Source organism: Schistocerca gregaria, chromosome 6 (genome assembly GCF_023897955.1).
Source record: "Schistocerca gregaria isolate iqSchGreg1 chromosome 6, iqSchGreg1.2, whole genome shotgun sequence".
NCBI lineage: Eukaryota > Metazoa > Arthropoda > Insecta > Orthoptera > Acrididae > Schistocerca > Schistocerca gregaria.
The window spans coordinates 127,021,645-127,044,332 of NC_064925.1; positions in this window are offsets into that span (position 1 = coordinate 127,021,645).

The window sequence follows — 22,688 nt, forward strand, 5'->3', positions numbered from 1 at the left end:
CAATGCAGGCTGCTATTCTCCCATGGAGACGATCGTAGAGATGCTGGATGTAGTCCTGTGGAACGGCTTGCCATGCCATTTCCACCTGGCGCCTCAGTTGGACCAGTGTTCGTGCTGGACATGCAGACCGCGTGAGACGACGCTTCATCCAGTCCCAAACATGCTCAATGGGGGACAGATCCGGAGATCTTGCTGGCCAGGGTAGTTGACTTACACCTTCTAGAGCACGTTGGGTGGCACGGGATACATGCAGACGTGCATTGTTCTGTTGGAACAGCAAGTTCCCTTGCCGGTCTAGGAATGATAGAACGATGGGTTCGCTGACGGTTTGGATGTACCGTGCACTATTCAGTGTCCCCTCGACGATCACCAGAGGTGTACGGCCAGTGTAGGAGATCGCTCCCCACACCATGATGCCGGGTGTTGGTCCTGTGTGCCTCGGTCGTATGCAGTCCTAATTGTGGCGCTCACCTACACGGCGCCAAACACGCATACGACCATCATTGGCACCAAGGCAGAAGCGACTCTCATCGCTGAAGACGACACGTCTCCATTCGTCCCTCCATTCACGCCTGTCGCGACACCACTGGAGGCGGGCTGTACGATGTTGGGGCGTGAGCGGAAGACGGCCTAACGGTGTGCGGGACCGTAGCTCAGCTTCATGGAGACGGTTGCGAATGGTCCTCGCCGATACCCCAGGAGCAACAGTGTCCCTAATTTGCTCGGAAGTGGCGGTGCGGTCCCCTACGGCACTGCGTAGGATCCTACGGTCTTGGCCTGCATCCGTGCGTCGCTGCGGTCCGGTCCCAGGTCGACGGGCACGTGCACCTTCCGCCGACCACTGGCGACAACATCGATGTACTGTGGAGACCTCACGCCCCACGTGTTGAGCAATTCGGCGGTACGTCCACCCGGCCTCCCGCATGCCCACTATACGCCCTCGCTCAAAGTCCGTCAACTGCACATACGGTTCACGTCCACGCTGTCGCGGCATGCTACCAGTGTTAAAGACTGCGATGGAGCTCCGTATGCCACGGCAAACTGGCTGACACTGACGGCGGCGGTGCACAAATGCTGCGCAGCTAGCGCCATTCGACGGCCAACACCGCGGTTCCTGGTGTGTCCGCTGTGCCGTGCGTGTGATCATTGTTTGTACAGCCCTCTCGCAGTGTCCGGAGCAAGTATGGTGGGTCTGACACACCGGTGTCAATGTGTTCTTTTTTCCATTTCCAGGAGTGTATATTTCTCGTTTTGCAAGAGGTAAATGCGAAGTGAAGAGGAGTGGCCTACGTGGTGAATGACGAGAGAAAATATCTTAAACGTGGTAATTATGACTACTCGTCATTCGATTTTACATTCGCAGTTACAGAGTACCTCATAAGAGACCTTAAGGTATATGTTGCTAAGGGTAATTGTGGTCACACTTTCTTCTTGTTTTGTGTTCCATTCCCTATCTTTGAGCGCGATTAGCGGTTAGTGGTAGGCTTCTGTATGAGCTTGCTCTGATTTTCCCCTGCAATGATTTTTCGAGAAGCACATGGTAAGAATTAATACTGTGCTTCGTCTTGGAAAGCGTGCACTCAGTATTTTTACAATAGCCTTCCTGATGTGGATTCTCCTATTTGCAGGCAAGTGTAGTCCATCTATGGACAGAAACTGCAAGGTATATTGTCTTGACAGGACAAGCGGCTTTGACATGATACTCCCAATCTTAATGCTGGGCGGCGCTCACTAAGTTGACAAAAGTTATAGGATGGCAGTATACACACACATACATGCCAGTAGTATGGCGTACGCGAGATAGAAAAGAGCAGTGCATTGTAGGAGCTGTCATTTGGCTCAGGTGATTCATGCGAAGTCGTGTCCGACACGATTATGGCCGTACGACGGGAATTAACAGGCTGTGAACACGGAATGGTAGTTGAATCTAGACGCAGGGGACATTCCATTTCGCAAAACGTTAGGAAATTCATTATTCCGCGATCCATAGTGCCTGGCGTGTGCCGAGAAATTTCAGGCATTACCTATCACGATGGGCTACGTAGTGGCAAACGGTCTTCACTTAATGACCGAGAGCAGTGGCGTTTGCGTAGAGTTGTCAGTGCTAACAGACAAGCAACACTGCTTGAAATAAGAGCACGATTTAATGTGGTACGTACGAAGTACGTATCTGTTAGGACAGTGCTGTGAAATCTGGCGTTAGTGAGCTATGGCGTCAGAAGTAGAGATGGAGGTTCCGCTCCTGAACTGATTCATAGAGTTGAATCTTTCAAAGGAGTGAACAATCAGTGATTCAGAAAAAAGAACGGTAGCTCCAAACGTTTCCCACAGCAGAGAGAGAGAGAGAGAGAGAGAGAGAGAGAGAGAGAGAGACGGAGCATATCAGCGGGGCCTCTGCTGGTCAGAGCACACTACACGCCACACAACACAGCCTGCGCCGGCCTCTGCCCTGCTTCTACCTTGGCTGCCTGCATTGTGCAGTGCCCCATTGGATTTTGTGTTTCACATATGCCGTGCCGCCTCTGTGCTTCCTCTGCCGCGTGCAGTGTCTGGCACAGCTTAACTTCGCATCGCACTCCGTCGGCGATTGTTTCAGTCGCCCTTCCTGCCCTCTGGGCAGTTGATGCGAGCAACAGGACAGAGAGCTTCCTAGCGGAGAACAAAAGAACTACTTGCAACAATCTGCTCGCAAGAGAACGGGCGATTTGTCTCGGAGCGAGTGACTGGTGGCTGTTCACCTCTTCCCCCACCCTCGGAACCCACCCGCTCAACGCTCATCCCACCGTTCTCGACTCTATCCAAAGCGTTGAGCAAAGCAACTCAGGTGTCACTCTGGTCTCTGCGGTCTCAGCTCACGAAGTAATACAGCTCGCGGCTCGACCTGCTTGACTCAGCGCCCCCTGCATCGGAATTCGTCTCTACTGGATATTGTTCTTCTTAGTGATACCACTATGTATATTACATTATTATGTTATGTATACATCATTTGTTTTTATTTTATTTTTATTTGTTTAAACTGATCAGATTAGGTACCTGACGACTCCTCTTACTATAGGATTTTTATTATAAACATTCGAATTAACGCTTTAATTACGAGCGAACCGATAAACGTATTGCAAAATGGGATACACCAATATTTTCCTTGTTTTATTCTGCATAAGACTATATGCAGCACTTTAGTCTTACAGTCATTTTTTTTCTTATTCTGGTACGGATTTTGCATTTTTAGGCGTCTTTAGAAGGAAACGTTCAATTTAAAAATATATGGCTTGTGATGCATTTGTACAAGGTTAATGAAATTTTGATACATTATAGCCAAATATATTGTTAATGTAAATCTCAAGTTACAACATTTTCTGATCACCCAAACAACCACGATAGTGCAAAGTAAATCAATAATCAAAAACTTTGTCATATCGTGGAAATTTCAATAAACAATACAAAATTATTACTCATTATCTGTGTTACTTCAAAACTGGTTCAAATAAGTTCTAAATACAGGTATAGTACTGGAATAAACCAAGTTTAAAGGGCAATGCGCCTTCCATTTATTTTCTATTGTGAATGAGTGGTGAGTCATGAAAAAGAGCTAGTTCATTTCAAAGAGTGAACAGTTCTGATCCGGTCTCTGAAAAGAACAGTTCTGCCCATCTCTAGTCAGAAGACCGAGGCGAGTGAATTTGTTAAAGGCACGACATTGCCTGCAGTGCCTCACCTTGGCTCGTGACCATATCGGTGGGACCCAAGGCGACTAGAAACCCGTGACTTGATCGGATGAATCCCGATTTCAGTTCATAAGATCTGATGGTAGGGTTCGAGAGTGGCAAAGACCTCACCAGGCCATGCGCCCACCTTGTCAACAAGGCACTAGGCAAACTGATGGTGGCTCCATAACGGTGTGCGCTATGTTTACATGCAATGGGTCCTCTGGTCCAACTGAACCGACGATTAACTGGAAATGGTTATGTTCGGCTACATGGAGACCATTTGCAGCCATTTATGGACTTCATGTTCACAAACAACGATAGAATTTTTATAGATGAAAATGTGTGATGTCACTGGGCCACAGTTATTGGCGATGTTTTGAAGAACATTGTGGACAGCTCGAGCGAACGATCTGGCCACTAGAATTGAGCATCATGAATGCCATCGAACATGTATGCGGTATAATCGAGAGATCAGTTCAAGCACAACGTCCTTCACCGACACTCTCGCAATTACTGACGGCTATAGAGGCCGCATGATTTAATATTTCTGCACTGGCTACCAACAGCTAGTCGAGTCTATGGCATGTCGAGTTGCTGCATCACACCGTGCAAAGAAGTTAGGAGATATCTCACGACTTCTGTAACCTCAATGCATGCAGACCCAATGTTCCTCGTGTCATATACACTCTGTCTTGTCATCTAAAAATGGACCCATTCAGCCGGCTTAGGTCTGGATCCTGATGAGACTGTTGTTGGCTTCGCAAAATGCTTCAAATGGCTCTAAACACTGTGGGACTTAATATCTGAGGTCATCAGTCCCCTAGTCTTAGAACTTAATAAACCTAACTAACCTAAGGACGTCACACACATCCATGCCTCAGGCAGGATTCGAAGCTGCGACCATAGCAGCAGCGTGGTTTCGGACTGAAGCGCCTAGAACCGCTGGGCCACAGCGGCAGGCCTTGGCTTCGCATATTTGCGTTACATTTACGTTATTATAAATTACGTGCCTTTCAAATCATTGTGTATTAGGTTTCTTTTTGCGATACATTTTGCTGTAGTATTTGGCATGGGCACATTACTTCTTTTCATGTATCCATTTTTATTTAAATCGTCCACGGCTTCAGATAGCGTATCTCAGTGCTCTTCTATTAGCAAAGACATTGCTTCGGAAATTATAATAATATTTCGTAGTTTTTCTTTTTCTGGTATATAAGATGGGGATACGGGATATATTGAACTTGATTTATCCAAGAAGCATGTTATCGTGTGCTTGAACTTCAAACATATTACATGTGGGTAGAGTAAGAATTCAGATTTTTTGTTCTCCCCATGGTCTTTGTTCGATGCATCTTTTCCGGTGTTTTGTACATTCCCATGTGTTCACTCAACAACTGCATTCTCAAGACGTACCCCACTGTAACACGACAAGTCATATGGCCTGTTAGTTCTATTGATCGAGCGCCAAGTATTAATCGCGCGGCTATCACGGGTCAGCTTTGATCTTCTCGCCTGTCAGACGTGGCGCTGGGGCCACGTTTCCCGCCGTTCAACGCCTCGCTTCCACTGAGCGAACCCGTGACGTCAGCGGCCACTGTCTGTCTCAATTGCTTTTTAATCATCTGTGCTTGTGCAGCGCAAACAACAAACACGATGTGTTATATGAAAGAGCGTTTAATTGCCCATTTAATGAGATAAAAGAAGTTACACAGACAAATTTACTTGTAAAGTGAACACTTTATGACTTATAGCTTCTAATATATGCCAAAATGAGAAAGACAGAAGTAGATATCCGCGCTGTAGCAAAGCAGCTTAAACCTCCTAATACAGGCAAGGCCTCCGGTCCTGATTGTATACCAGTCAGGTTCCTTTCAGACCATGCTGACACAATAGCTCCGTACTTATCAATTATATACAACAGCTCGCTCACAGAAAGTTCCACTCCTAAAGACTAGAAAATTGCTCAAGTGACACCAATACCCAGAAGGGGAAATAGGAGTAATCCGCTGAATTACAGGCCCATGCCCCTAACATCGATTTGCAGTAGGGTTTTGGAACATGTACTGTGTTAGAACATTATGAATTACCTCAAATAAAACGATTTATTGGCACATATCCAGCACGGATTCAGAAAACATCGTTATTGTGAAACAGAACTAGCTCTTTATACTCATGAAGTAGTGAGTGCTATCGACAGAGGATGTCAAATTGATTCTATATTTTTAGATTTCCAGGAGGCTTTCGACACCGTTCCTCACATGCGTTTTCTAATCAAACTGCGTGTCTATGGCAAATCGCCTCAGTTGTGCGATTGGATTTGTGATTTCCTCTCAGATAGGTCACAGATCGTAGTAATAGACGGAAAGTCATCGAGAAAAACAGAAGTAATATCCTTCGTTCCCCAGGGAAGTGTTATAGGTCCTCTATTGTTTCTGATCTACCGGTACATTTAAGATTTAGGAGACAATCTTAGTAGCCGTCTTAGATTATTTGCAGATGATGTTGTCATTTACCGTATTGTAAAGTCATCTGATGACCCAAACGAATTGCAAAATGATTTAGATAAGACATCTGTATGGTGCGAAAAGTGGTAATTAACCCTGAATAAAGAAAATTGTGTAGTTATTCACCTAAGTGCTGAAAGAAATCGGCTAAATTTTGATTACACGAGGAGTCATACAAATCTGAAGGCTATTAATTCAACTAAATATTTACGTATTTACAATTACAAATAACCTAAATTGGAACGATCACACAGATAATCTTGCGGAAAGAGCAATCCCAAGACTGTGATTCATTGTCAGAACACTTAGAATGTGCAACAGGTCTACTAAAGAGACTGCTTGCACCTCCCTTGTCTGCCCTATACTGGAATATTGCTGTGTGGTGTGTGATCCGCATCAGGTGGGACTGACGGATGACGTCGAAAATGTTCAAAGACGGGGGGCTCGTTTTGTATTATCGCGAAATAGGGGAGATAGGGCCACAGACATGACAGGTGTAGTGTCAATCATTAAAACAAAGTGGTTTTTCGTTGCAACGGAATCTTCTCATGAAATTTCGATCACCAGTTTTCTCTTCAAATTGCGGAAACATTCTGTTCTCACCCACCTACAGAGGGAGAAATGGTCATCACGATAAAATAAGAGAAATCAAGGTTCGCACAGAAAAATTTAAGTATTCTTTTTTCCCGCGCGCTGTTCAAGAGTGGAACGATAGAGAACAGTTTGAAGGTGGTTCATTGAACCCTCTGCCAGGCACTTTATTGTAAATAGCATAGTAGTCACGTAGATGTAAATGAATGTAATCACATCACCAAAGAGGTTGAGCGATCAAATTCCTTCTCCTGATAAGTAGCATCGACTGGGATTAATCATATGGTAGATAACTCTAATAATTAAGATAATAGAATCAATTTAATTGGAAATTATTTAAAATTAGCATAACTTGTATAAGAAGACTCATACACTGACAGCATTGCTGTATGTGTTGACAGCGAATAATTGTGTCTACACGTACTATTTAGGTTGTAAAATTATTTTTTATTATCATTTTTAGTGTTTGATGTTAAATTTACACAGCTTAGCCCATATTTTGAATTTCATTATACATAGGTAAATTATGTCTACAGCAAAAAAAAGAGATGACAAAATACAATGAAAATCCTATACCATTTGCAACTGTAAACTAAATATGCCAAGAGCATAAACAATTTTCGCCGTTGAAAGCACAAATTGTGAAAAACTTAACTCTAACTTATGGTCAAATTGTGGTACTTTAGAAAATATTATGATGTATGTGACTGAAGTAAAATGTTAGTGTGCAGCTAATGGCGCAGCGGAGATTTCAATTAAATGCATGTTCAAAAAGTTATAAATTTATGCTGGTGATCATATGAATGACCTGTGTGACGTCACTGGGTGCTCGTTTCGAGGGTGTAAGACACTACGTGGTCAGTCTGTGTGGTTTTCGAGGTCTGTCGGTCGATATGAACGGTGCTCCACCAGCAACGTAGGTTCAAAAGGCTCTGAGCACTATGGGACTTAACAGGTATGGTCATCAGTGCCCTAGAACTTACAACTACTTAAACCTAACTAACCTAAGGACATCACACAACACCCAGCCATCACGAGGCAGACAAAATCCCTGACCCCGCCGGGGATCGAACCCGGGACCCTGGGCTTGGGAAGCGAGAACGCTACCGCACGACCACGAGATGCGGGCAGCAACGTAGGTGTTGGAAAGTATTTCACGTTCGGTATGGGCTCGTAGTTTCTGCACAGTCGCAGGGCTCAGAATTATTTGGTCTCAGTTCGAGCTCCGATAATTTTGCGATGTATCACAACAGTTAGTGGAAATGTTAGTTGAATTCCAAATCTATTCGACCTGCAGTACAATTAATCGTTGTCTCGGTTTCAGTGAAGAAATTTATCGTAATTTGTAGCTGTGAACACAGTCTTTCTTTTGCAGCTAGTTTATTATTTCGTTAAATTTATGGTCTGTGTTACCCACCATTGAGAGTTGGAGTAATCGTTTATTACTGCACAATAGCTTGTGTTGATCACGAGAGACAATAACGTGTGCTGACTGGACAATAAATTTGATTTGTGAGATCTTATACCTCTAGTAGTTATGTTTCAACCTAGCAGTTAGTGGACTTCTGAATAGTTGTCAGTAACCATCCTACAGTTTTACTGTAAAGTGATGAAATATAGGTTCTAAGCAGTCTGCATTAACCAGTTCTCAAAATTATACACTGCCGGGAAAAATGCAGCACCTTCAAGGACTGTGTGTAGTAGCCCCAGGGTACAATACGTCCATGCCGAAGAGTTGTAGTGTTAGTAATTCATTGGTCACGGTTCTAGGCGATAAGGTGTCTGCTCACCCTCTATGTTACGTCTGTACGTAGTAACGCTGCTGAGACTAGATGTCAACTGTGTTTGTAGCGGTCATTCTAGAACACAACCATGCCAGTACAACCAAGGACCACCGATGTGTGCATACTCCTATTGAACAGCCATTCGAACCGGGCCGCATTTTTAAACACCTAAGTCGCGGTTGGAACACCTTTTATACCGACCGACAGACCTCAAAAACCAGACAGACCGACCATACAGTGTTTTACAACCGCGAATAGCGCAACTAGTGACGTCACATAGGTCCGTCACCGGCATAAAGTTACAACTTTTTACATATGCATTAAATTGAAATTGTGATTGCACGCTACGTTCTAGTTCAATCACAAAATTCATAATATTTCTGAGCGCCATAGTTCGCCGTTAATTAGTATGTGCTTTCAGCGCCGAAAATTGCTTATGCCCTTTCCATATTTATTTTACAGCTACAAATGGCATATCATTTTCATCAGATTTTATCTCCTCTTTTCATTGCTGTAATCATAATTTATTTATATTTAATTAAATTCAAATTTGGACTAAACTACGTAAATTTTACATAAAACAATAAAAATAATAATAAAAAGAATAATTTTGCAACCCCCTAATAGTACGTATGGACAGCGGTATCCGATCGCAACAGCTTCCGCCATGCTGTAAGTGTATGAGACTTCGTATATAAGTTAATCTGAATTTAATTAATTTCAAATTAAATTGATTCTGTTGCCGTAATTATTATAGTTATGAATCATATGATTAATCTCAGTCGATGCGCCTCATCACAAAAAACTGTAAACTTATTTGTCCGTCGCTGACATAGAAGATCGTAAACCTTCTTTCCTTCCCGTCTGGGTAAGCGGCGCAATGACTAGGATACATGACAAGCTTGTTGGGACAGGTTAAATGCTAGCCATAATGAAGTAGATAATTCGATTTTAATACTGCCATTTAATTTTGATATTTCCCATAATTGACAAAATTACGGAAATATGAACTTTTTTTATCTACCCACACACTCTTCAGAATGGCACATTAACTAATCTGCAGTTATCCGCCCCAGTTACCGGCAGCTACGCTGGTCAATCCTCGGCACCTCGCAAGGAGAACTACCAGATCACGAATATTAGATAAGTTGTTGGGAGTGGTTAAGCGTTGGTGGAAACCTCGCTTATGAGCCCACAAAGGGCTCTAAGCGCAGAAATCTGCATGGAACGCGCGTTGGTGCAATGCTGTGATGCACACCGTCCACGCTGTACCTCGTCGTGTAGACCACAAATAAATAAATAAATAAAATGCGTATTCCTACACCTGTAGTGAAGGTAATCACTCAAAGTTCCTTTGTGCTGAAGATACTGATAATTCGGATGGCTCTGCCGTCTCCGATTCACAGCACTCCCTGTCTGAGGTAATCTCAGTTGAAAGTTGCTTCTCAAACTTCCACTCCCACAAGACGGCACAAATCCTGCAAGTTAGAAATCAGATGCCAACATTCTTTTGACAAAACCCATAACTCTAATACGAGAAAAATCCCTGTCTGCACTATTCTGCACACAGGAACAATTGGCGTCTTAGATCTCGCGGGACGCGTCCTAACTCGCTGACGTACAAGTCGAAGTCCGCTCCCTTGCAAGACGATGGCCAAGATGCCGTCTCCAAGTCAGTACCGCTCGATGGCTGAAGGTGAAGTCCTCTTTCTCCACAATACTCCCGTCTTCTACGCGTACGAAAACTCTACGGAAGAATACATCGCCGAAATCCCTCCAACGAATTTTTTGAGATTCTACCCAATTCTAGTGTCGGTCTTATCGCCCCTAGGCAAACGAAATTCCCGTCTTGGACCACATACTGCCCAGCACAGGTGGCTCCGGAGGCCGGGCGTGACTCAAAAGCGCGTATTGTCCCGCGTTTCCATTGACCTCTACCTGCCTGCCACGGTGGCCCGGCTACCTACGGCTAGAGAGCCTGTATAGGGAGAGAGTGGCCATTTATTTATTTATTTATTTATAACAATTCCATATACTGACATCCTGAGCATACAAATGAAACAGCGGTCATGGACAAAAGTAAACATACACTGTGATGTTCTTCACTTTCAGGCCCTGTTTAATATTTTGTATTGTCACCTTCTGCTTCTACCACAGCCTCCAAAGGTCGAGGCATTGATTCCACATTTTCTTTTTTTTTTGTGTACGCAGGTGTAAAGTTATTTCACTCTTTCACTAAGACTGCTTTTAAATCATCTTTGCTTTTGGTGTTGTTTTCCTTTTTTTAACCTTCGGTTTGGTTCAAAATGGTTCAAATGGCTCTGAGCACTATGGGACTTACCATCTATGGTCATTAGCCTAATAGAAATTAGAACTACTTAAACCTAACTAACCTAACGACATCACACAACACCCAGTCATCCTGAGGCAGAGAAAATACCTGACCCCGCCGGGAATAGAACCCGGGCGCGGGAAGCGAGAACGCTACCGCACGACCACGAGCTGCCGACTCGCTTTAGTTCTCCTCTAATATGTTCAGTTGAGTTAATGTCTGGTGACTGGGGGGCGAATGCAACTGTTGTGGTGCATTGTAAAGTAGCCATTCTTTCACGACCATGGCCGTATGCTTGGGGTCATTGTCTTGCTGAAACACCTAGTCTGTTCTTAGTCCCAGTTTCTCCGCAGATTGTTTCAAATTCTCCTTTAAGTTGTTGAGACACTTCCATTTATCCATAATACCTTCAAAAAATACAAAATTCCCAACTCCAGCTCCAGACATGCAACCCCACACAAGAATATTTCCACCACCATATTTCAGTGATGGGACAAGATTACTGTTCTTCCAACTTTCATCCTTTTTCGCCACACCTTTTGCTGTCCATCGCACTGGAAAATGTTAAACTTACCCTCATCCCTGAAAAGTACTGTATTCAAATATGTGGAATCCTTATTTCAGGGCAGAGTTGCAAATTCTAAGCGCTTCTGTTCGTTTACCCTGCTTATGAACGGTTTCTTCGTTGCTGTTCTATTTCCAAATCCATAATTGTGCAGAAGTCTTCGTACTGTTATGGAATGAACATTATTTCTACTAGTATTTGCGACATCTAATGCCAACTTCGTAGCTGTAATTCTGGGGTCTGCAATCACTTTTCTATTAAGTGTCGGCGCTCCCTATTAGACAATTTTGGTGGTCGTCCACACTTAGTTTTGTTTTCCCTGTAATTTCTTATTACGGTTTGGACACTTGCATGGCTCCTTCTAACAATTTCCCAAATTTTCCGCAGTGAAAATCCGTTTTAGTGATCTCAATAATATTTTTCCTCACCCCCATTGCTATTTCGGTTATTTTTGAATCCATGTTACACGATCGAATTATGTATTGTAAGTCTGTTATATCAACAAACCACATCACTTGCGGTGTGTCCACTGCAGCGTCTCTCTTGCAACTAACGACAGACTCGAAGTGTATGTTGACTTCTGTACCGCAGTGAACAAACACTTGCATATATCACGCTTGCAGTGCGCCGCGCGCCATTAGCCGAGCGGTCTTGGGCTCTGCAGCCGTGGACTGTGTGGCTGGTCCCGGCGGAGGTTCGAGTCCTTCCTCGGGCATGGGTGTGTGTGTTTGTCCTTAGGATAAGTGAAATTAAGTACTGTGTAAGCTTAGGGACTGATGACCTTAGCAGTTAAGTAGCCATAAGAATTCACACACATTCCTTCCGCTTGCAGTGCACGATACCGGTCTGAAGACCTTGGTTTATGATATTGTGGACGTGGACGAAGGCGCAGAGTTGCACGTCTACCTCTGTGCATCCAGGCTGCACGCTAACATCCTACAAAATGGGGTTGTATATAGACTTTACTGTCCGACTGGATTTACCGTTTTTTTTTTCTTTGTCATCAATCTACTGACTGGTTTGATGCGGCCCGCCACGAATTCCTTTCCTGTGCTAACCTCTTCATCTCAGAGTAGCACTTGCAACCTACGTCCTCAATTATTTGCTTGACGTATTCCAATCTCTGTCTTCCTCTACAGTTTTTGCCCTCTACAGCTCCCTCTAGTACCATGGAAGTCATTCCCTCATGTCTTAGCAGATGTTCTATCATCCTGTCCTTTCTCCTTATCAGTGTTTTCCACATATTCCTTTCCTCCCCCATTCTGCGTAGAACCTCCAAATTCGTTACCTTATCAGTCCACCTAATTTTCAACATTCGTCTATAGCACCACATCGCAAACGCTTCTATTCTCTTATGTTCCGGTATTCCCACAGTCCATACAATGCTGTACTCCAGAAATTTCTTCCTCAAATTAAGGCCAGTATTTGATATTAGTAGACTTCTCTTGGCCAGATATGCCTTTTTTGCCATAGCGAGTCTGCTTTTGATGTCCTCCTTGCTCCGTCCGTCATTGGTTATTTTACTGCCTAGGTAGCAGAATTCCTTAACTTCATAGGCTTCGTGACCATCAATCCTGATGTTAAGTTTCTCGCTGCTCTCATTTCTACTACTAGCGCATTCTCAATTTTCTTTTCCATTCTTCTGTGTATTATTCTTGTAAGCAGCTTCGATGCATGAGCTGTTAAGCTGATTGTGCGATAATTCTCGCACTTGTCAGCTCTTGCCGTCTTCGGAATTGTGGGGATGATGCTTTTCCGAAAGTCAGATGGTATGTCACCAGATTCATATATTATACACACCAAAGTGAATAGTCGTTTTGTTGTCACTTCCCCTAATGATTTTAGAAATTTTGATGGAATGTTATCTATCCCTTCTGCCTTAGTTGACCGTAAGTTCTCCAAAGCTCTTTTAAATTCCGATTCTAATACTGGATCCCGTATCTCTTCTTAATCGACTCCTGTTTCTTCTTCTATCACGTCAGACAAATCTTCACGCTCTTAGAGGGTTGCTTTTAATGTCACCAAAGGTTATTTTGACTTTCCTGTATGCTGAGTCTGTCCTTCCGACAATCATATCTTTTTCGATGTCTTAACATTTTTCCTGCAGCCATTTCGCCTTAGCTTCCCTGCACTTCCTATTTATTTCATTCCTCAGCGACTTGTATTTCTGTATTCCTCATTTTCCCGGAACATGTTTGTACTTCCTTCTTTCATCAATCAACTGAAGTATTTCTTCTGTTACCCATGGTTTCTTCGCAGCTACCTTCTTTGTACCTATGTTTTCCTTCCCAACTTCTGTGATGGCCCTTTTTAGAGACGTCCATTCCTCTTCAACTGTGTTGCCTACCGTTTTATATATAATTAAATCCTCTTTCACCAGCTGAGACATAGTGAAAGGCCTCTGTTGGATTCCTTTCATGTTAATTTATGAAATCTATCGTCATTTACGGCATAAATTCCTCTTCTAAATTTACTGTGGTGTTTCTGACTATCTGGGAGGAGACTGAGCAGTCAACGTGTTACTTTTACACATAAACAAGAACGATCTGTCACACTACTACACTTTAAAACACAGTTTATATGTAATTCTTGTCACACAGTCTAATACGGAACCTACATCCGCTTTCTTTTATATACTGTATATGATAAGATACTGTCATTCCCCTTCCCTTCTGTGTGAGAGGATGAATGAGCAAATGTATTTCTAGTTGCATGCTGGATGGTAGCAGACAAGCCTGTCTGCTAGAGAACAGTAGGACCAACGTCGGAACAGGTAGCTACGCTTTCTCAAATACAGAGAGGTTTCTATCCTTAGTATGTTCCTGTCCGTCCCTTGTCATGTTGGTATAGGAAGCTGCCTCTCTAGTCACTTCCGTTTTGTATACGGAAGCACCCTTGGTAGGAGCCCAGGTCAGTCTGTCCGTGGCGAGCGTCTGAAGTGGTAAGATCTCCGGCTAAGCGCGTGTCCGCTAAGTCCGTAGGACAATGGATTTCTTAAATTCAGCCTAACTGAAAATTTGATCACCTTTATTTCAGGTTTAGCTCTAAAATATCTAATGTTATCTTAAATTGCAACGCAGTGTAATTCGAGTGTGAAGTTCAGAATATATTCCGGTAGTTGCTTTGTCACTACTTTGTGAGTAAAGTGGAACCACGTGTTGATCAGTAACTCTAACTAAGATCATCAATCTTAAATGCGAATGTCCGTGAGATTATAACGTCTCACCTTAACAATATTTTTCAAAATAGCAGCTTTTCTTTATGTTCAACCCACGTGGGGTGTAATTTGTGAGAGCAGTACCACGTGCTTACACAGTTGTTTAACCCATCAGGTTAATAGTAAGACGACAGTAACCAGTTCGAGGTTTTTCTTTTGTAAATTGCTTTTCGATCTAATTTATTTTAATTATCGGAATTATTGTGGAGTTACACTCTTTGTGTAAGCCAAGTTGACCACGTGAAGCATGTGGTGTAATCATCAAAATAGCCCTCAGCTATTCTTTTCGGGAAGATTTCACAGAGAGTTAGTATGAATTTAGTATACCAGTGTGTGGTAATTACATGACGGACAGGATTGTGCTACGAACGTAACTTCTTTGGGTGAAAATTGAATCGGTTGGTTGTGGTTAATTTCCTCTTGCATATGTTTCAACGTTCTTCGTGTGTTATTTTATGAATGCAGTGTTGTATGCAGTCTCCCAACCTTGGCCCCATATTTGATGTTCCCTTGAGATTACAATCTCACATTTTCACAATCCTAAATAAGGCACCAGTTTAGTTATGAATCAAGTTTAATATGCTGAAATTTCAATGATCAATGTTAAAATAAATTTCCAAATATAAACTGATTTATTTCTTTTTATTTAAATTCTCTTTTATATATTACCAGTTGTCGTATGACTATTAAAAGATTATAATTAATGTTAGTCTGGTTGAGAATTTGGTAAGCTAGACTGGATACGTGGTGAAACAGTTGCGCAGTAATGCAAGGTAAACTAACCCCAGACAGCTCACAGCTTTTAACCCGCTTTTATTGTCTATCAGCACCGCTTTCACATCAAATTAATGCATCAATATTACAATAGTCGCGAATGTGAACGGTGATCCAATACTGTCAAATGTTTTTTATTCCAGTCATTGATGACAATATCAGTTCCCTTGAAGGAATTGATATTGTGATCAAAGACTGAAATAAAAAACGTAAACCCTCTTTTATATGAGATCTCGTGCGTGTGGTTTGCCCTTCACATGCGCAGATAATTAAAAAGCAATTGAGACTACCCAGCTGCCAGTGGCCGCTGACTAACTTCACGTCAGTCTCTGGCAAAGCTGCTACTGATACTGCGACGCCGGCGTCACGGCTACTGTGGTGTCGTGAAACAGTTGACTGGGGACTGGAATGGCGCTCTCTTGTGTGATGAAACTGGGTCGTGTCTGTGTGCGTGTTATGCACGTACACGTGTAAGTCATAGACCTGATAAGTGGCATTTTCAGGAGTGCATTCGCCTGCGACACACAGGTCCCACCCCAGCTCTCTTGGTGTGGGAGAGCCGTCACATTTGGTTTGTCTGCAGGGTAAAGTAACCAGTGCACGCTGCTTAGCACACATTGTTGTTTCAGTCCTACTGCCATTTCTTCGACAGGAAGGTCACGTGATTTTTCAGCAACACAGTGCATGTCGACATACGGCTGCTGTGACGCAACCAGCTCTTTGTGTTGTACAGCAATTGCTCTGGCCAGCAAGATCACCAAATCTCTCTCTAGCTGAACACGTATGGGACAGATGAAGCGGGAACTCACTCGTTCTCTGGGGCCAGCAAGAACAATTACCGAATTGTGACATAAGGCCCCACATGTTTGGGACAATACAGGGTGAAAAGAAACTCGTGCACCCGGGCTTCCTAACGTGACTCCTCACAGGCCAACGATAAAAAAATGTCTTACACTAAATTTCGTCCGGGGAGTAAATCCGACAGAAAATGGACGTTAAAGAGTGGCAATTTGGCAACACTGTATCCACATGTACGATAACTATCTCTGTAGGCATATACTAGTTGTTCTGTGCAGTTGGTGCAGTGGACAGAGTTTTGTGTTAGCATGGTGGAGGTCGAGGGATCGATCCTGAGTGGGTTCGCTTTCTTTTATTTGCTAATTTCTTTCTGGCATTTCCTGCTGTAATATCCACCAATCCTTAGCTCACATGTATCCTAAATTTACGACTTTTGTACCGCTGATGAAAACAAATATGTGGTTATACAAATAAGAAATAGACAATTGAAACAAATAACTTGTCATACGACACAATAACTACAAAATCAATATCAGTTTCGATATGTTAAAGATGATAGCACAGTACAGTAACACAATATCTACTTGTCATTTATACTACGTGTAGTATGAGCGCTCAGATGTCGTACATTAGCAGTGACAATAATAATGTCTATATTAATGACCGCATGACCTTCACAACAGAATACGTCGTCCTCAGAACAACAGATGCTCAAAGCGACCTCCCTGGATATCCAAACATTGCGCCACACGCCGGATCGTACAGGTCTGGGCCCTTTGCAGCAAAGCTGCGTCCACAGTAACAAGAGCAGCACGAACACGCCCTAGCAATTCTTCCACATTCCTAGGCGGAGTAGAGTACACGTGCTCGATCAGGTGTCCACACAGGAAGAAACACAGGGGATTTAGTGGATCTCAACGTGGTGTCCATACAACTGTACCTCCACATCTGAGCCATTTCCCCGGAAATGTTCTGTCCAAATAGTATTCTATCACTTGAGCTTTGTCCTGCAGTTATGCAGGGTCAGCCATCGTTAATCGGATTTGGCATGTTAATGGTTATGGGGTGGCTTGATGCCCTTCCTGTCGCCACACCTCCCCCCCCCCCCCCCCCCCCCTCCTGGCCAGGCTGGCCGGCACACCCACCGTCGTCGTTAATCCGCCAGGCGAATTCGATCCGGGGCCGGCGCCCCAACCCCAGTCCAGGAAGCAGCGCGTTAGCGCTCTCGGCTAACCTGGAGGATAAATGTTCTGTCCAAATAATGTTGCACATTTCGAGAGTGTGGAGGTGCACCATCATGTTGGAACCATATCCTCTGCCGAACAGGTAGTGTAACATCTTCCAGTGAGAAGTCGCGCTGTGAAGCCTGAGTGCCCGAATTTCGCTTCAACCTGTATATCGTAGAATTCAATTCAGCTCCTTCATTGCCGCTTTCATGAACGCCTGCGATGTCACCAGAGGGGATACCGATGTGACTCTTTAGCCACCCCTTACCATGACGTGTGTTTCATTTGGCCTGACTGTCTCCTTCTTTATCAATAGAACGACCTTTCTGTTGAGGATATTTCTTTTTTCCCGTGTAGCGTAGCGTGTCAGACTTTATAGCTAAATAAATACGTCTACGCTTCCGTAGAGCTTGGATTGACGAACCGGTGGTGTCGAGATAATATCTCCTAGAATACAAGCTCAGGGATTTCCCGAATGTTAGGTAGTGTAGGGCACAGACTCTAAAAATGTTTGTCTTGCACAAAATATATCCTACATATACAATTTCCATACATGAACGCTCAGTCGGTGCGTGATGTGCACAGTGGGGATTCTAATTTATCGGTCAATTCTAGTTACCACTACTTTCTTCTGTTGGTTTTGCGAAATTCCTTGCCACTTCGTTTGTATGCATGTGGGCAAGATTTAATACAAAGGGGTAACATTTCAGGGCATAAAACCAGGGTCATGCTTTTATTTGACGTCCCTTCTCCGGACCATACAAAGCCTCTGCTGTAGTGACCGTCGCTGCAGTTCGTCAAGCACCTCCATGATGCTTCCGTGCTTACTAAAACAACCCATGCCGAAACACACTGCTCTTGTTTGGTTGAAGGCGAAGCTGTGCTGCGCTGCTCTGCGCAAGTGGTTTCGATCGTTCCATTTCTACATCTACATCTACATGATTACTCTGCAGTTCAGAATGAAGTACGTGGCAGAGGGTTCATAGAACCGCCTTCAGGCTATGTGTCTAGCTTTTCGCGGTAGAAAAGCGCGCGGAGGGAAACCATCATTAAAATCTTCCCGTGCGGGCTCCGATTTCTCTTATTTTGTTATGATTATCATTCCTCCCTATGTAGGTGGGCACTATGAGGAGTGAAATCCTGACGGAGTGAAAAATGCCTTTGTTATAGTGATGCCACCACAATTCGCGTGCCAGATCCGTGGCACTCACTACTCAAGTTCGCGATAATAAAAAACGAGGAGCCCTACTTTGAACTTTTCCGACTCCTCTGTCACTGCATCTGATATATATCCCACATCACACAGCAATATTCCAGAAGAGGGTGGATAAATGTAGTGTAACCTGTCTCTTTAGTAGACCTGTTGCATTTTCTAACAGTTCTGCCAGGATATCGCAGTCTTTCATTTACTTTACCCACAACATTATCTACGTGATCGTCCCAATTTGAGTTATTCGTAATTGTAATCACTAGATAGTTAGTTCAATCTGCGGCCTTTACATTTGTGCATTTTACCCTGTAACCGAAATTTAGCACATTCGTTTTAGCACTCATGTGCATGACTTTACACTTTTCACTATTTGGAGTCCTCTGCCACTTTTCACACCGTATAGATATCTCGCCTAAATTGTTTTGCAATTTCTTTGATCATATGATGACTTAATCAGACAGTAACTACACTATATGATAAAAAGTATACGAACACCCCCAAAACCATACGTTTTTCATATTAGGTGCGTTATGCTGCCACCTAATGCCAGGTACTTCATTTCAGCGACCTCAGTAGTCATTGGACATCGCGAGAGGCGCTCCGCGGAACTCGCGGACTTTGAACGTGGTCAGCTGATTGGATGTGATTTGTTTCATACGTCTATGAGCGAGATTTCCATACTCCTAACCATCCCTAGGTCCACTGTTTGCGATGTGATAGTGAAGCGGAAATATAAAGTGACACGTACAGCAAAAAAGCGTGTAAGCTGACTTCGTCTGTTGGCTGACAGAGTCCGCCGACAGTTGAAGAGGGTCGTTATGGGTAATAGGCAGACATCTATCCAGACCATCACACAGGAATTCCAAACTGTGTCAGGATTTACTGCAAGTACTATGACAGTTACGTGGGAGGTGAGAAAAATTGGATTTCATAGTCGAGCGGCTGCTCATAAACCACGAATGACGCCGGTAAATACCAAACGATGCCTCGCTTGGAGTAAGGAGCATAAACATTGGACGATTGAACATTGGAAAAATGTTGTATGGGGTGACGCATCACGGTACACAATGTGGCGATCCGATAGTAGGGTGTGGGTATGGCGAATGCCCGGTGAACGTCATCTGCCAGCGTGTGTAGTGCCCACAGAAAAATTCGGAGTCTTTGGTGCTACGGCGTGGTCGTGTTTTTAATGGAGGGGGCATGCACCCCTTGTTGTTTTGCGTGGCACTATCACAGCACAGACCTACAATGATGTTTTAAGCACCTTCTTGCTTCAAACTGTTGAAGAGCAATTCGGGGATGGCGATCACATCTTTCAACACGATCGAGCACCTGTTCATAATGCACAGCCTGTGGCGGAGTGGTTACACGACAATAACACCCCTGTACCCATGTAATGGACTGGCCTGCACAGAGTCCTGAGGTGAATCCTACAGAAAACCTTTGGGATGTTTAGGAACGCCGACTTCGTGCCAGGTCTGAACGACCGACATCGATACTTCTCCTCAGTGCACCTCTATGTGAAGAATGGGCTGCCATTCCCCAAGAAACCTTCTGGCCGCTGATTGGACGAATGTCTGCAAGAGTGGAAGCTGTCATCAAAACTAAGGGTGGGATAACACCATAATTTCTAGTATAGACAGTCTCCAGACAACGTGGTCCTACCGCTTGGGTGCCACGTGGAGATTGAGTGCTACTGGAACCAGAAAGGTCATCTAATACTACCGGGTAGTGAGAGAATCAGCACATGGTCTTATTCTCTGCCAGTTGCGACAACGGGACCATCTAAAATATTAATATCTACTCGTAATATTACGATCGGAAATTGACCACCGACGCCTGCACGCTACTTTGCTGTCGTGTGCCATCATTAGACCATATCTCTCTCTCTATCGCTTTCATGCTTTATTCCTTCCTTTTGTGTGGTATCTAAAAATTTATGTGTATAATTTTTCTTGACTGCCAGAGTAAGGTCTCCCAGTTCTGAAATCACTATCTTACATCCTGTCAGCTACACTCCTGGAAATGGAAAAAAGAACACATTGACACCGGTGTGTCAGACCCACCATACTTGCTCTGGACACAGCGAGAGGGCTGTACAAGCAATGATCACACACACGGCACAGCGGACACACCAGGAACCGCGGTGTTGGCCGTCGAATGGCGCTAGCTGCGCAGCATTTGTGCACCGCCGCCGTCAGTGTCAGCCAGTTTGCCGTGGCATACGGAGCTCCACCGCAGTCTTTAACACTGGTAGCATGCCGCGACAGCGTGGACGCGAACCGTATGTGCAGTTGACGGACTTTGAGCGAGGGCGTATAGTGGGCATGCGGGAGGCCGGGTGGACGTACCGCCGAATTGCTCAACACGTGGGGCGTGAGGTCTCCACAGTACATCGATGTTGTCGCCAGTGGTCGGCGGAAGGTGCACGTGCCCGTCGACCTGGGACCGGACCGCAGCGACGCACGGATGCACGCCAAGACCGTAGAACCCAACGCACTGCCGTAGGGGACCGCACTGCCACTTCCCAGCAAATTAGGGACACTGTTGCTCCTGGGGTATCGGCGAGGACCATTCGCAACCGTCTCCATGAAGCTGGGCTACGGTCCCGCACACCGTTAGGCCGTCTTCCGCTCACGCCCCAACATCGTGCAGCCCGCCTCCAGTGGTGTCGCGACAGGCGTGAATGGAGGGACGAATGGAGACGTGTCGTCTTCAGCGATGAGAGTCGCTTCTGCCTTGGTGCCTATGATGGTCGTATGCGTGTTTGGCGCCGTGCAGGTGAGCGCCGCAATCAGGACTGCATACGACCGAGGCACACAGGGCCAACACCCGGCATCATGGTGTCGGGAGCGATCTCCTACACTGGCCGTACACCTCTGGTGATCGTCGAGGGGACACTGAATAGTGCACGGTACATCCAAACCGTCATCGAACCCATCGTTCTACCATTCCTAGACCGGCATGGGAACTTGCTGTTCCAACAGGACAATGCACGTCCGCATGTATCCCGTGCCACCCAACGTGCTCTAGAAGGTGTAAGTCAACTACCCTGGCCAGCAAGATCTCCGGATCTGTCCCCCATTGAGCATGTTTGGGACTGGATGAAGCGTCGTCTCACGCGGTCTGCACGTCCAGCACGAACGCTGGTCCAACTGAGGCGCCAGGTGGAAATGGCATGGCAAGCCGTTTCACAGGACTACATCCAGCATCTCTACGATCGTCTCCGTGGGAGAATAGCAGCCTGCATTGCTGCGAAAGGTGGATATACACTGTACTAGTGCCGACATTGTGCATGCTCTGTTGCCTGTGTCTACGTGCCTGTGGTTCTGTCAGTGTGATCATGTGATGTATCTGACCCCAAGAATGTATCAATAAAGTTTCCCCTTCCTGGGACAATGAATTCACGGTGTTCTTATTTCAATTTCCAGGAGCGTATTTCAGAGCCATTTTATCTTGGGTAAGATTCATCATTGATTAGTTGGTGTACTTTCTTGTTAAATTATACCAGTTTCGAATAATCTGTGGTCGGCTATTATTGAAAAATACACTCCTCAAAATATAAGTAAATAAAACAAAAAGTAAAAGTAAATTACTTTGGGCGTCTTCTATACTGCATTAAGCATTAATTCAGGACTAGGTTGTGGTATCTTGACCACTCGTCGCTAATAGAGTGCCTACGGCATGCAGCGTTCTCGCAATGCTATACAGCAGTTTCAAAGAAATAACATTAGTAGTTTTATCTCTAGAAAGCAATTGACAATACATAACTTTGGTCACTAGCGAGAGGCGACATGAAAGCAGTAAGGTTCTCGCTATACACAAAGTTCCTGGAAGTGGACACACGCCACTGACAACTATTCTCCGCGATCCGTTGCTGATCTGCCCCCGAGGCTGGCTGGCTGGCTAGCTGGCTGGCTGACCAACGTGCCGACCTAAGGCACGTGTGGGGGCAGGATAAGCACTTGCTTGTTGTGCCT